The 13,253-nt window shown below is 42.5% G+C and overlaps 1 protein-coding gene across 1 annotated transcript in view; it reads right to left on the reverse strand.

Moving 5' to 3' along the window:
• The window catches only part of ube2kb (ubiquitin-conjugating enzyme E2Kb (UBC1 homolog, yeast)), a 99,047-nt gene that overhangs the window by 85,164 nt on the left and 630 nt on the right, over positions 1-13,253 (reverse strand). The gene's annotated exons all lie outside the window — the stretch shown is intronic.

Raw genomic sequence — 13,253 nt, forward strand, 5'->3', positions numbered from 1 at the left:
GAAGATGGCAGAGTACGTCATCGAAATGTTGGTTAAAATTGATACCTGTACCTTGCTGGAAGCCTGAGAAGAGTTTATTCACCTGCATCAGCAAATTTGCTGATGACACCAAGACTGAGGGTGCAATGGATAGCGAGGAAGGCTCTCAAACCTTGGGAGTGGGATTTGGACCCGCTGAAAAATGGCAGATGGAATTGAATGCACGCATGTGTGAGATTTTGCACTTTGGGAGGACAAATCGGGGTATGATTACATGGTGCCTGGTAAGGCTCTGAGGAGTGTGTTAAAACAAGGGGATCTGGGAATACAGGCCCTAATTCCTTGAAAATGGTATGACAGGTAGATATGGTCAAAGAGAGAGCTTTTGGCACATTAGCATTCATAAATCATGTACAGGAGTTGGGATATCATGTTTAAATTGTATACAACATCGGTGGGGCCAAATGTGGGGTATTGAATGCAGTTTTAGTCATCTACCAACAGGACAGATATCAAGATCAGAAGAATTCAGAGAAAATTTACAAGAATTTTGCCAGGACTTGAGGACCTAAATTAAAGTTGAATTTGTTTGGACTTTATTCCCTGGAGCATGGGAGAATCAAGGCAGATTTGATAGAGGTATAACCAAATTGAGGGATATAGATAGAGTAATTAAAAACAGACTTTTCCCACTGATATTGGGTGAAACTAGAACTAGTCATAGCTTAAGGGTGAAAGGCGAAATATTTAAGGGATAACTGAGGAGGAATTTCTTTACTCAAAGGGTGGTGCAAGTCTGGATAAAGCTGCCGGCAGAAGTGGTGGATGTGAATTCAAGTGGAACATTTACACCATAAGATATAGGAGCAGAATTAAGTCATTTGGCCTATTGAGTCTGATCCACCATTCAATCATGGGCTGATCTAATTCTTCCAGTCATCCCCACACCCATGTCTTCACCCCATACCCTTTCATCCCCTGGCTAATCAAGAACCTATCTATCTCTGCCTTAAATACACCCAAAGACCTGACCTCCACAGCCACTCGTGGCAACAAATTCCACAGATTTACCACTTCCTGACGAAAGTAATTTCTCCGCATCTCAGTTCTAAATGGATGTCCTTCAATCCTGAAGTCGTGCTCTCTTGTCCTAGGATCCCCTACCATGAGAAATAATTTTGCCACATCTGTTCAGGTAATCATTCAGAATGTTTCTATGAGATCCCTCCCTCATTCTCCTGAACTCCAGGGAATACAGCCCAAGAGCTGCCAGACATTCTCATACAGTAACCCTTTTATTCCTCTCAGCCCCAATCTCCTGCCTTTTCCACATATCAATTCATATCCCGAATAATCAAGAATGTATCTACCTCTGCCTTAAATATACTCAATGATTTGGCCTCCACAGCCACCTGTGGCAATGAATTCCTGAGAGTCACTCCCCTCTGGCTAAAGAAATTCCTCCTCACCGCCGTTCTAAATGGACTTCCCTCTATGCTGAGGCTGTCCCCTCTGGTCTTAAGCTCCCCCCACCACAGGAAACATCCTCTCCAAATCCACTCTATCCAGCCTTTCAACATTCAACAGGTTTCAACGAGATTCCCCCCCGCCCCATTCTTCTGAATTCCAGTGACTAGAGGCCCAAAGTCATCAAATGCTTCTCATATAAGCCTTTCAATCCCAGAATCATTTTCGTGAACCTCCTTTGAACTCTCTCCAATGTCAGCATATCCTTTCTTGGATAAGGGGCCCAAAACTGCTCACAATACTCCAAGTGAGCCCTCACCAGTGTCTTATAAATCCTTAATATTATTACATCCTTGCTTTTATATTCTAATCTTTTCTAAATGAATGCTAACATTGTATTTGCCTTCCTCACCACTGACTCAGCCTTCAAATTAACCTTTAAGGAATCCTGCACAAGGACTCTCAAGTCCCTTTGCACCTCAGATTTTTGAATTTTCTCTCCATTTATAAAATAGCCTACACTTTTATTTCTTCTACCAGAGTGCATGACCATACACTTCCCGACACTGTATTCCATCTGCTACTTATTTTCCAATTCTCCTAATCCATCTAAGTCCTTCTGTAGCCTCTCCGCTTCTCCATGCCCCTCCGTGCATCTTCATATTGTCCACAAACTTGGCCTCAAAAGCATCTATTCCATCAACCACATCATTGATGTAAAATGTAAAAAGCGGTTCGAGCACAGACCCCTGTAGAACACGAGTCACAGACAGCCAACAAAAAAACGCTTCCTTTATTCCAGCTCTTTTTCCTCTTGCCAATGCTCTATCCATGCTTGTATCTTTCCTGTAAATACCTTGGCCTCTTATCGTGTTAAGCAGTCTCATGTATGGCACCTTGTCAAAGGCCTTCCGAAAATCCAAGTAAATAACATCCACTGATTCTCATATATCTGTCCTGTTCGTTATTTCTTCAAAGAATTCCAACAGATTTGTCAGGCAATATTTTCCCCTTAAGGAAGCCATGCTGACTTTGGCCTAATTTATTATGAGCCTCCAAGTGCCTCAAAACCACATTCTTAACCATCGACTCCAACATCAATCCAACCATTGAGGTCAGACTAACTGGCCTGAATTTCCTTTTTTGTGTCTCTCCCTTCCTGAAGAGCGGAGTAACATCTGTAATTGTCCAGTTCACCAGAACAAAGGCAGAATCTAGTGATTCTTGAAAGATCTACTAATGCCTCTACGATCTCTTCATCTACTTCTTTCAGAACGCTGGGTGTAGTCCATCTGGTCCAGGTGACTTATCTATTCTCCCTTTCAGCTTCCCAAGGACCTTGTCCCTAGTAATAGTAATTGCACTCACTTCTGCCCCCACTCTCGAACTTCCAGCTTACTGCTAGTACCCTCCACAGAGAAGACTGATGCAAAGTACGTATTCAGTTCATCCACCATTTCCTTGTCCCCCATTACTACCTCTCCAACGTCATTTCCTAATGGTCCAATGTCTACTCTTGTCTCTCTTTACTCTTTATATATCAGAAGAAACCATATGTATCCTCTTTAACATTATTGACTAGCTTACCTTCGTATTCCATCGTTTCCTTCTTTACGACGTTTTTACTTGGTTTTTTAAAGCTTCCAGTCCTCTAACGTCCCACTAATTTTTGCTCTATTATATGCCCTCTCTTTGGCTTTTGTGTTGACTTTGACTTCTCGTCAGCCATGGTTGCATCATTCTGCCTTTAAAAAACGCCGCCTTCTGCCAGATGTATCTATTCTGTGCCTTCCAAATTGCTCCCAGAAATCCCAGCCATTGCTGCTCTGCCGTCATCCCTGCTAGTGTTTTCTTCTAATCAATTTTGGCCAGGTCCTCCCTCGTGCTTCTATAATACCCTTTACTCCACTGTAATATGGATACACCTGACTTTAGCTTCTCATTCTCAAATTGCAGGGTGAATTCTATTATATTATGATCACTGCCTTGTTAGGGTTCCTTTACCTTAAACTCTATAATCAATTCTGGTTCGTTGCACAACACCCAATCCAGAATAGCTGATCCTCTCGTGGGCTCAACCACAAGCTACTCTAAAAAGCCATCTCACAGGCATTCTACAAACTCCCTCTCTTGGGATCCAGCCCGATTTTCCAAATCAACCTGCATATTGAAATCCCCCATGACTTTCGTAATATTGCTCTTTTGATGTGTGTTTTGTATCTCTCGTTGTAATTCATAAACCACATATTTACTACTGCTTGGAGATCTGTATACAACTCCCATCAGTGGCTTTCTAACTTTGCAATTTCTTAGCTGAACCCATGATGATTCTACACCTTCTGATCCTATGACAACTCTTTCTCATAATCTGATTTCATTTTTTTTTACCAGAGCTACCCCAACCCCTCTGCCTACCTGCCTGTCCTTTCAATACAATGTGTATCCTTGGATGTTAAGCTCCCAGCTATAATTTTCTTTCAGCCATGACTCAGTGATACCCACAACATCATACAGATTGATCTGTGCTACAAGTTCATCTACCTTATTTCATATACTGTGTGTATTCAAATATAACACCTTCAGTACCGCTTCATCATTCTTTTCAATTTTGTCCCCCTTTTACATTGCAGCTCATCCCGCTGACTACAACTTTGTCCTATCATCAGCCTGTCTTTTCCAGTAGTCTCACTACACATTGCCTGCTTGTAAATCAACTGACTTGTCCTCAGCCCTGTCACTCCGGTTCCCACCCCCTGCCAAATTAGTTTAAACCCTCCCAAACAGCTCTTGCAAACCTACCTGTAAGGATATTGGTCCCTCCTCAGTTCAGGTGCAACCAGCCCCTTTTGTACAGGTCGTACCTTCCCCAAAAAGGATCCCAATGATCCATTAATTTTAACCCCTGTCCCTTGCACCAGTTCCTCAGCCACGCACTCATCTGCCAAATCATCTTATTCTCACTATCACTGGTGCAAGGCACGGGCAGCAATCTAGAGATTACTACCCTAGAGGTCCTGCTTTTCAGTTTCTACTTAGCTGCCTAAAATCTCTCGTCAGGACTTCCTCACCTTGTCTACCTACGTCATTGGTGCCAATATGTACCAGGACTCCTGGCTACTCACCTTCCCCCTTTAGAATGCCGTGGACCCAATCCGAGACATCCTTGACCCTGGCACCAGAGAGGCAACATGCCATCCAGGTGTTTCTATCATGCCTGCAGAACCTTGTCTCTGTTCACCTGATTATGGAATCTCCCATCACTACTGTATCCTCCTCACCTCTCTTCTCTTCTGGAGGAATTTATGGTGGGGACTTATATGGGAGGCAGGGTTTGAAGGTCGGCACAATATTGTGGGCCGAAGAGCCTGTACTGTGCTGTACTATTCTAAGTTCTATGTTCTTCTGAGCCACAGCACCAAAGTGCCAGAGACCCAGTCATTGCGGCTCCCCCCCACCCCCCGGTAGGTCATCCCCCTCAACAGTATCCAAAGTGGTAAACTTATTATTTAGGGGAATGGCCACAGGGGTGCCCTGTACTAGCTGCCCATTTCCTTTCCTCCTCCTGATAGTCACGCAGTTACCTGCCTCCTGCAACCTAGGGGTGAATATCTCCCTGTAGCTCCTATCTATCAGAAGTTAGATAAGTACATGAATGGGAAGGCTATGGGAGGCGATGGTGAGGATTCAAGTTGATGTGATTAGCAGAATAACAATTCAGCACGAACTGGATGGACTAAAGCTCCTGTTTCTGTGCTGTAGTACTGAGTCCATGGGTCCAAAGGTGGAACAGGTCTCAGAAAGCAAGTCACTAAATGCAATGCTCATAAAAGACCCCTGAGCACTTTAGAATGATAGGTAACAAAATGAATCTAAGCAGATGGAAAACATGAGGGAAAAACTGAAGAGAGTTTAAGAACCTTCTGAGGTAGGAGTGAAAGTAAAGTGAAGTTAATGAAAAATTCTTAAAAGTGGTGGTAAAGTAGCTGAAAAGCAAATAAGCTTTAGGGGCTGCCCGTGGAGACATACAATTGAAATAAGAGTCACGGAGGACAAGTAAGAAGTACAGCACCAAAGTAGATAAATTTCTGTTCTAGAAGAAACACAGACCACTGACCCAGAGGCTCAAGTTCAAATACGATTACGACAGCTTGAGATTTAAATTTGGACATCTAAAGCCTTGATAACAGTAACATAGATTGTTGCTTAAAACCCATTTTGTTCACAAATGTCCTTCAGTGATGTCCTTAAGGCAGCACAGTAACACAGCAGTTGGTGGTGCTGTAGCACAGCTCCATCAGACCAGTTTCAATCCAGTTTGCTGTCTGCAAGAAGCTTGTCTGTTCTGTGACCACATGGTTATCTTTCAGGTGCTCTGGTTTCCTCTCTTACCCCAAAGACCTACTAGTATGTAATTAACTATTATTATTTGCCCTTAATGTAGGTAGCTGCCATACAAATCAGGAGGGAGTTAATGCGTATAACAAGGGAGAACAAGCTCCAGGGAAATACGGTGGCATGGAACTGGTGGGAGTGCTCCAAGATGGACCTTATAGCCCCCCGATACAGTGAAAAATCTATCATCCTTGTCTGGTCTCATCTACATTTGATTTCAGAACCACGAATGTCATAGACTTTAACTGACTCTTTAATTTACAGGCAATTAGGGTTGGAAAATACTCACTGACATTGTCAGAATGCACACATCCTATGAACTTTTTTTAAAGAAAACCTTGAGAGAAAAGGATATAACCTTAAATTCATTCCTGTATCACAAGGATACATCGGTGCTTGTCAAAGATGAGAGAACTTCAGATTTCTGATGTAGGATTATAAAATTATGATTTGTATAGTTAGGGGAGACATCCAGAATCTCTCCCCCCCCCCCCCCGGGTAGAGAAGTTAAATATTAGAGGGCAAACCTTAAGGTGAGAGGGGTAAACTTAAAGAGATTTGCAGAGCAGTTTGTTGTTTTTTTTTTTACACAGAGAGAGGTAGGTGACTGGAATGTGTGCCAGGTTGATAGTGGAAGTAAATAGTGGTGTTGAAGAGACTTTCAGAAAGCACCTGAATATGGTGGGATACGGATCATGTACAAGCAGAGGGATTAGTTTAGTTTGGCATCATGCTCGGTACAGGTATTGTGAGCCATGGGGCCTATTCCTAAGCTGTAGTGTTCTGTGTTCTAAATCAGGCTTGTTGGATGCACGTCAACTTCAACAGGGTTTGCAGTCCATCACTTTCTACATCATGAATGATGGCAATGCTCAACTACCAGGCGAGCTCAATATCTTATATGCTTCCTTTGAAAGGGAGAATAAAACCACACTTAGTGGACCCTTGCAGCATCTGGTGACCCTCTGATCTTTGTCTCGGAGACCGACATCAAGCTGTCTTTCAAGAGGGTGAATCCTCGCAAGGCAGCAGGGCCTGATGGAGTACCTGGTAAGGCTCTGAAAACCTGTCCCAACCAATTGCCATGGGTATTCAAAGACACCTTCAACCTCTTATCGCTACAATTAGAAGTTTCCACTTACTTCAAAAGGGCAATAATTAGAGCAGAATGTGTTGTCTTAACAACTATCGTCCAGTAGCACTCACATCTACGGTGATGAAATATTTTGAGAGATTGGTCATGGCTAGAATCAATACTTGTCTCAGGAAGGACCTGCACTCACTGTAACTTGCCTATCGCCACAATAGGTCTACAGCAGAAGTGATCTTAATGGCTCTCCATGTGGCCTTGGATACCTTGGACAATACCTATGTCAGGATGCTGTTTATTGACTATAGTTCAGCATTTAAAACCATTATTCTTGCAGTCCTGACTGAAAAGCTACAGAACCTGGGCCTCTGTACCTCCCTCTGCAACTGGATCCTCAACTTCCTAACCGGACGACTACAATCTGTGCAGATTGGAAATAACATCTCCACCTTGCTGACAATCAACACTGGCGCAGCACAGAGATGTGTGCTTAGCCCTCTGTTTTACTCTCTTTACGTCCTTGACCGCGTGGCCAGGCATAGCTCAAAGCCATGTATAAGTTTGCTGATGATACAACCATTGTTGGCAGAATTTCAGATAGTAACGAAAAGGTGTACAGGAGCGAGATATACCAGTTGGTTGAGTGGTGTCACAGCAACAAACTTGCACTCAACATCAGCAAGTCTAAAGAGCTGATTGTGGACTTCAGAAAGGGTAATACAAGAGAACATAAACCAATCCTCATAGAGCAATCAGAAATGGAGAGAGTGAGCAATTTCAAGTTCCTGGGTGTCAATATGTCAATATCTCTAAGGACCTAATCTGGATGCAACATATTGATGCAGCTAAAAAGAAGGCAAGACAGCGACTATACTTTATTCGGAGTTTGGTATAGTTCATCAACTACAACACTTGAAAACTTCTACAAACGCACCATGGAAAGCATTCTGACTGGTTGCATCACATCTGGTAAGGGGGTGGGGGGGGTGGCGTGCTACTGAACAAGATCGAAGTAAGTTGCAGAAACTTGTAAGATTAGTCAGCTTCATCACAGGTACTAACTAGCCTCCATAGTATCCAAGACATCTTCAAGGAGTGATGCCTTAGGAAGGCGGCATTCATCATAAAGGGTCTCCACCACCCAGGACATGCCCTCTTCTCATTGTTACCATCAGGAAAGAGGTACAGAAGCCTGAAGGCACACACTCAGCGATCCAGGAACAGCTTCTTCCCCTCTGCCATCCGATTTCTAAATGGACATTGATCCCATGAACACAACTTTCTTTTATTAGTTTTTTTGCACTACTTATTTTAACTCAACTATTTAATAGACACACGCACACGCACCATAATTCAGTATTTTTCTCTATATTTATCATGTACTGCTGCCGTAAAGTTAACAAATTTCATGACATATGCCAGTGATATTAAACCTGATTCTGATGGATGGACTTTAAGGGGCTTGATGTAAAAGCAATGCAAGGAATGTAATCAATATCATTTAAAAAAAATAAGTAGCATTAAATTTGGATGAGAGATTCAACTTCATGCCTCAAAATAAATTATTCCAAATATTGAACAGAACTACAGCAGATCACTATCCAAAATCTTAGTACTTTTTCTCAAGATGAAATACAACTACAATTGTCTCAAACAATATTTTGCTTCCACTGTTGGTTTCTAAAATTTCAATTACTTCATACTTGGAACAATGGGCAGACCTTATCGTAGAACATAGAATAGTACAGCACATTACAGGCCCTTCAGCCCACAATGTTGTGCTGACCCTCAAATCCTGCCTCCCACATAACCCCCCCCCTTAAATTCCTCCATTTACCTGCCTAGTAGTCTCTTAAACTTCACTAGTGTATCTGCATCCACCACTGACTAAGGCAGTGCATTCCACGCACCAACCACTCTCTGCGTGAAAAACCTTCCTCTAATATCCCCTCTGAACTTCCCACCCCTTACCTTAAAGCCATGTCCTCTTGTATTGAGCAGTGGTGCCCTGGGGAAGAGGAGCTGGCTATCCACTCTATCTATTCTTATTATCTTGTACACCTCTATCATGTCTCCTCTCATCCTCCTTCTCTCCAAAGAGTAAAGCCCTAGCTCCCTTAATCTCTGATCATAATCCATACTCTCTAAACCAGGCAGCATCCTGGTAAATCTCTATACCCTTTCCAATGCTTCCACATCCTTCCTATAGTGAGGCGACTAGAACTGGACACAGTCCTCCAAGTGTGGCCTAACCAGAGTTTTATAGAGCTGCATCATTACTTCGTGACTCTTAAACTCTATCCCTCGACTTATGAAAGTTAACACCCCATAAGCTTTCTTAACTACCCTATCTACCTGTGAGACAACTTTCAGGGATCTATGGACATGTACCCCCAGATCCCTCTGCTCTTCCACACTACAAAGTATCCTGCCATTTACTTTGTACTCTACCTTGGAGTTTGTCCTTCCAAAGTGTACCACCTCACACTTCTCCAGGTTGCACTCCATCTGTCCATTCTCAGCCCACTTCTGCATCCTATCAATGTCTCTCTGCAATCTTCGACAATCCTCTACACTATCTACAACACCACCAACCTTTGTGTCGTCTGCAAACTTGCCAACCCACTCTTTTACCCCTACATCCAGGTCGTTAATAAAAATCATGAAAAGTAGAGGTCCCAGAACCGACCCTTGTGGGACACCACTAGTCACAACCCTCCAATCTGAATGTACTTCCTCCACCATGACCCTCTGCCTTCTACAGGTAAGCCAATTCTGAATCCACCTGGCCAAACTTCCCTGGATCCCATGCCTTCTGACTTTCTGAATAAGCCTACCATGTGGAACCTTGTCAAATGCCTTACTAAAAGATCCATATAGATCACATCCACTGCACTACCCTCATCTATATGCCTGGTCACCTCCTCAAAGAACTCTATCAGGCTTGTTAGACACGATCTGCCCTTCACAAAGCCATGCTGACTGTCCCTGATCAAACCATGATTCTCTAAACGCCCATAGATCCTACCGCTAAGAATCTTTTCCCACAGCTTTCCCACCACAGACGTAAGGCTCACTGGTCTATAATTACCCAGACTATCCCTACTACCTTTTTTGAACAAGGGGACAACATTCGCCTCCCTTCAATCCTGCGGTACCATTCCCGTAGACAACGAGGACATAAAGATCCTAGCCAGAGGCTCAGCAATCTCTTCCCTCGCCTTGTGGAGTAGCCTGGGGAATATTCCATCAGGCCCCGGGGACTTACCCATCCTAATGTATTTTAACAACTCCAACACCTCCTCTCCCTTAATATCAACATGCTCCAGAACACCAACCTCACTCATATTGTCCTCACCGTCATCAAGTTCCCTCTCATTGGTGAATACCAAAGAGAAGTTTTCATTGAGGACCTCGCTCACTTCCACAGCCTCCAGCACATCTTCCCACCTTTATCTCTAATCGGTCCTACCTTCACTCCTGTCATCCTTTTGTTCTTCACATAATTGAAGAATGCCTTGGGGTTTTCCTTTACCCTACTCGCCAAGGCCTTCTAATGTCCCCTTCTTGCTCTCCGCAGCCCCTTCTTAAGCTCCTTTCTTGCTACCCTATATTCCTCAATAGACCCATCTGATCCTTGCTTCCTTAACCTCCTGTATGCTGCCTTCTTCCACCTGACTAGATTTTCCACATCACTTGTCATCCATGGTTCCTTCACCCTACCATTCTTTATCTTCCTCACCGGGACAAATTTATCCCTTACATCCTGCAAGAGATCGCTGAACATCGACCACATGTCCATAGTACATTCCCCTGCAAAAACATCATCCCAATTCACACCCGCAAGTTCTAGCCTTATACCCTCATAATTTGCCCTTCCCCAATTAAAAATTTTCCTGTCCTCTCTGATTCTACCCTTTTCCACGATAATGCTAAAAGCCAGGGCACGGTGGTCATTGTCCCCCAGATGCTCACCCACTGAGAGATCTGTGACCTGACCCAGTTCGTTATCCAATACTAGATCTAGTATGGCATTTCCCCTAATCGGCCTGTCTACATACACTTGTCCTGTCCTGTCCTGGACACACTTAACAAACTCTGCCCCATCTAAACCCTTGGAACTAATCAGGTGCCAATCAATATTAGGGAAGTTAAAGTCACCCATGATAACAACCCTGTTATTTTTGCACCTTTCCAAAATCTGCCTCCCAATCTGCTCCTCAGTATCTCTGCTGCTACCAGGGGGCCTATAGAATACTCCCAATAGATAACTGCTCCCTTCCTGTTCCTGACTTCCACCCATACTGACTGAAAAGAGGATCCTGCTACATTACCCACCCTTTCTGTAGCAGTAATAGTATCCCTGACCAGAAATGCCACCCCTCCTCCCTTCCCTCCCCCTCTATCCCTTTTAAAGCACTGAAATCCAGGAATATTGAGACTCCATTCCTGCCTTTGATATCTTATCAAAGCAGGACAATACTTTTACAATGACAAGAGACATGTGAAATTTAACTACGCAACATATCTCACACTTAACTGTTAATAAAGAGTTACACTCAATTCAGAGTCAAAGTTGGAAGAGCAAGGCCACTCCATTGCAGGCCAAAGTACAATTGCCAAATGTTGTACTGTCAGAGGTGACATTTTAAACAAGAAACTGAGTTAATGTTAATCAGGTTTATTATCTCTGACTTACCTCATGAAATTTGCTGTTTTGTAACAGTAGTAAAGTATAATACATAAAATATACTATAAATTCTAAGAAATATATAAAAGATCAAAGTACAAGAAAAGAGCAAAAAATAGTGAGGTAGCATTCATGGATTCATTGTCTGTTCAGAAATCTGATGGTGGAGAGGAAGAAGCTGATCCTAAAACATTGAATGTGGGTCTTCAGGCTTCTAGTTGATGGAGGACCTTAATGATGACGCCACCTTTTTGAGACATTGCCTTTTGAAGATGTCCTTAATAGCAATGAGGCTAATGCCAAGTTTACAATCCTCTGCAGCTTTTGCCGATCCTAAGCAGTAACCCCTCCATATCAGATGGTGATGCAACCAGTTAGAATGCTCTCCACCGTACATCTGTAGAAATCTGCTACAGTCTTTGGTGACATACCAAATCTCCAAACTCCTAACGTAATATAGCCACTGGCACGCCAATTTTCTTCATAATTGCATCTTCAGATGTTGACACTCAAGAACTTGAAATTGCTTACACTACTGACCCCTTGATGAGAACTGATGAGGGTTCCTTCGACTTCCCCTTCCTGAACTCCACAATCAATTCCTTGGTCTTACTGACATTGATTGTTGTTGTGACACCACTAAACCAGCTGATCTGTCTCACTCCTGTACACCGCCTGAGATTTTGCCAACAACAGCTGTGTCATTGGCAAATTTATAGATGGCATTTGCGCTGTGCCTAGCCACACAATCATGTGTGTAGAGAGTAGAACCGTGGGCTAAGCACGCATCCTTGAGTGCATTGATTTTGATTAACTTTGGTCTCCTAATGTGGTCCTGTCTGGTTGTTCCAGTTCAGACAGGCATAAAATGTCTCTACCTAAAACATTAACTGTTACCCTCTCCTTTAATGCTGCCTGATCTATTTCCAGCTTTTTCATTTTAATTTCAAATATCTATAGTATTTTTAGTTTTGAAAGGTAGAATATTACTATTCATAAAAGATAATGTACTGGTCAATATCTCCAAAACATATTAGCCACTTAATATTCATTTCATTTGTTGTTTGAGAAACTGAACAAAACTGTTATCATATTTCAAAACCTGGCTGAGCCACTGCAAAATAGGTTCAGATATATTCACTGTTAACAAGCTCAAAATTAATTTTGTGAAATCTTTCATTTAAAGACCCAGGTCTACATAATTGCGGTGACACACAAAGTAGTGATGCAAGCAAGGTATCAACCACTGAACTATAAAGGATTCAATACGTCATACTGTGCGTTAGCGTGGTAATAGTTCCCCAAAATGATTAGCTAGTTTATAATAAATAAGAACGCTGGTAAAACTTTGATAATCACTAAGATTCTACAATATGCATAAAGTACTGAAACCAACTTACAAGTAAAATCCGTCATAACTATCATAAAACTTTACGCAAGTTTTGTTTAATCGTGTAATTGAAATGCATTACCGTGCATTTTTAACTGAAGTTACCTATGAGGAAGTAAAAGTAATCGAAAGAATGCTACCATAGCAAAATAACCAAATATCATTCGTACTAACCCAACTGTTACTCAAGTAGATGATTATATTAATACACTTTCCTTTGTTTCGAACTGTAAAGACGACTATCA

Source organism: Mobula birostris, chromosome 3 (genome assembly GCF_030028105.1).
Source record: "Mobula birostris isolate sMobBir1 chromosome 3, sMobBir1.hap1, whole genome shotgun sequence".
In the NCBI taxonomy this organism is placed as follows: domain Eukaryota; kingdom Metazoa; phylum Chordata; class Chondrichthyes; order Myliobatiformes; family Myliobatidae; genus Mobula; species Mobula birostris.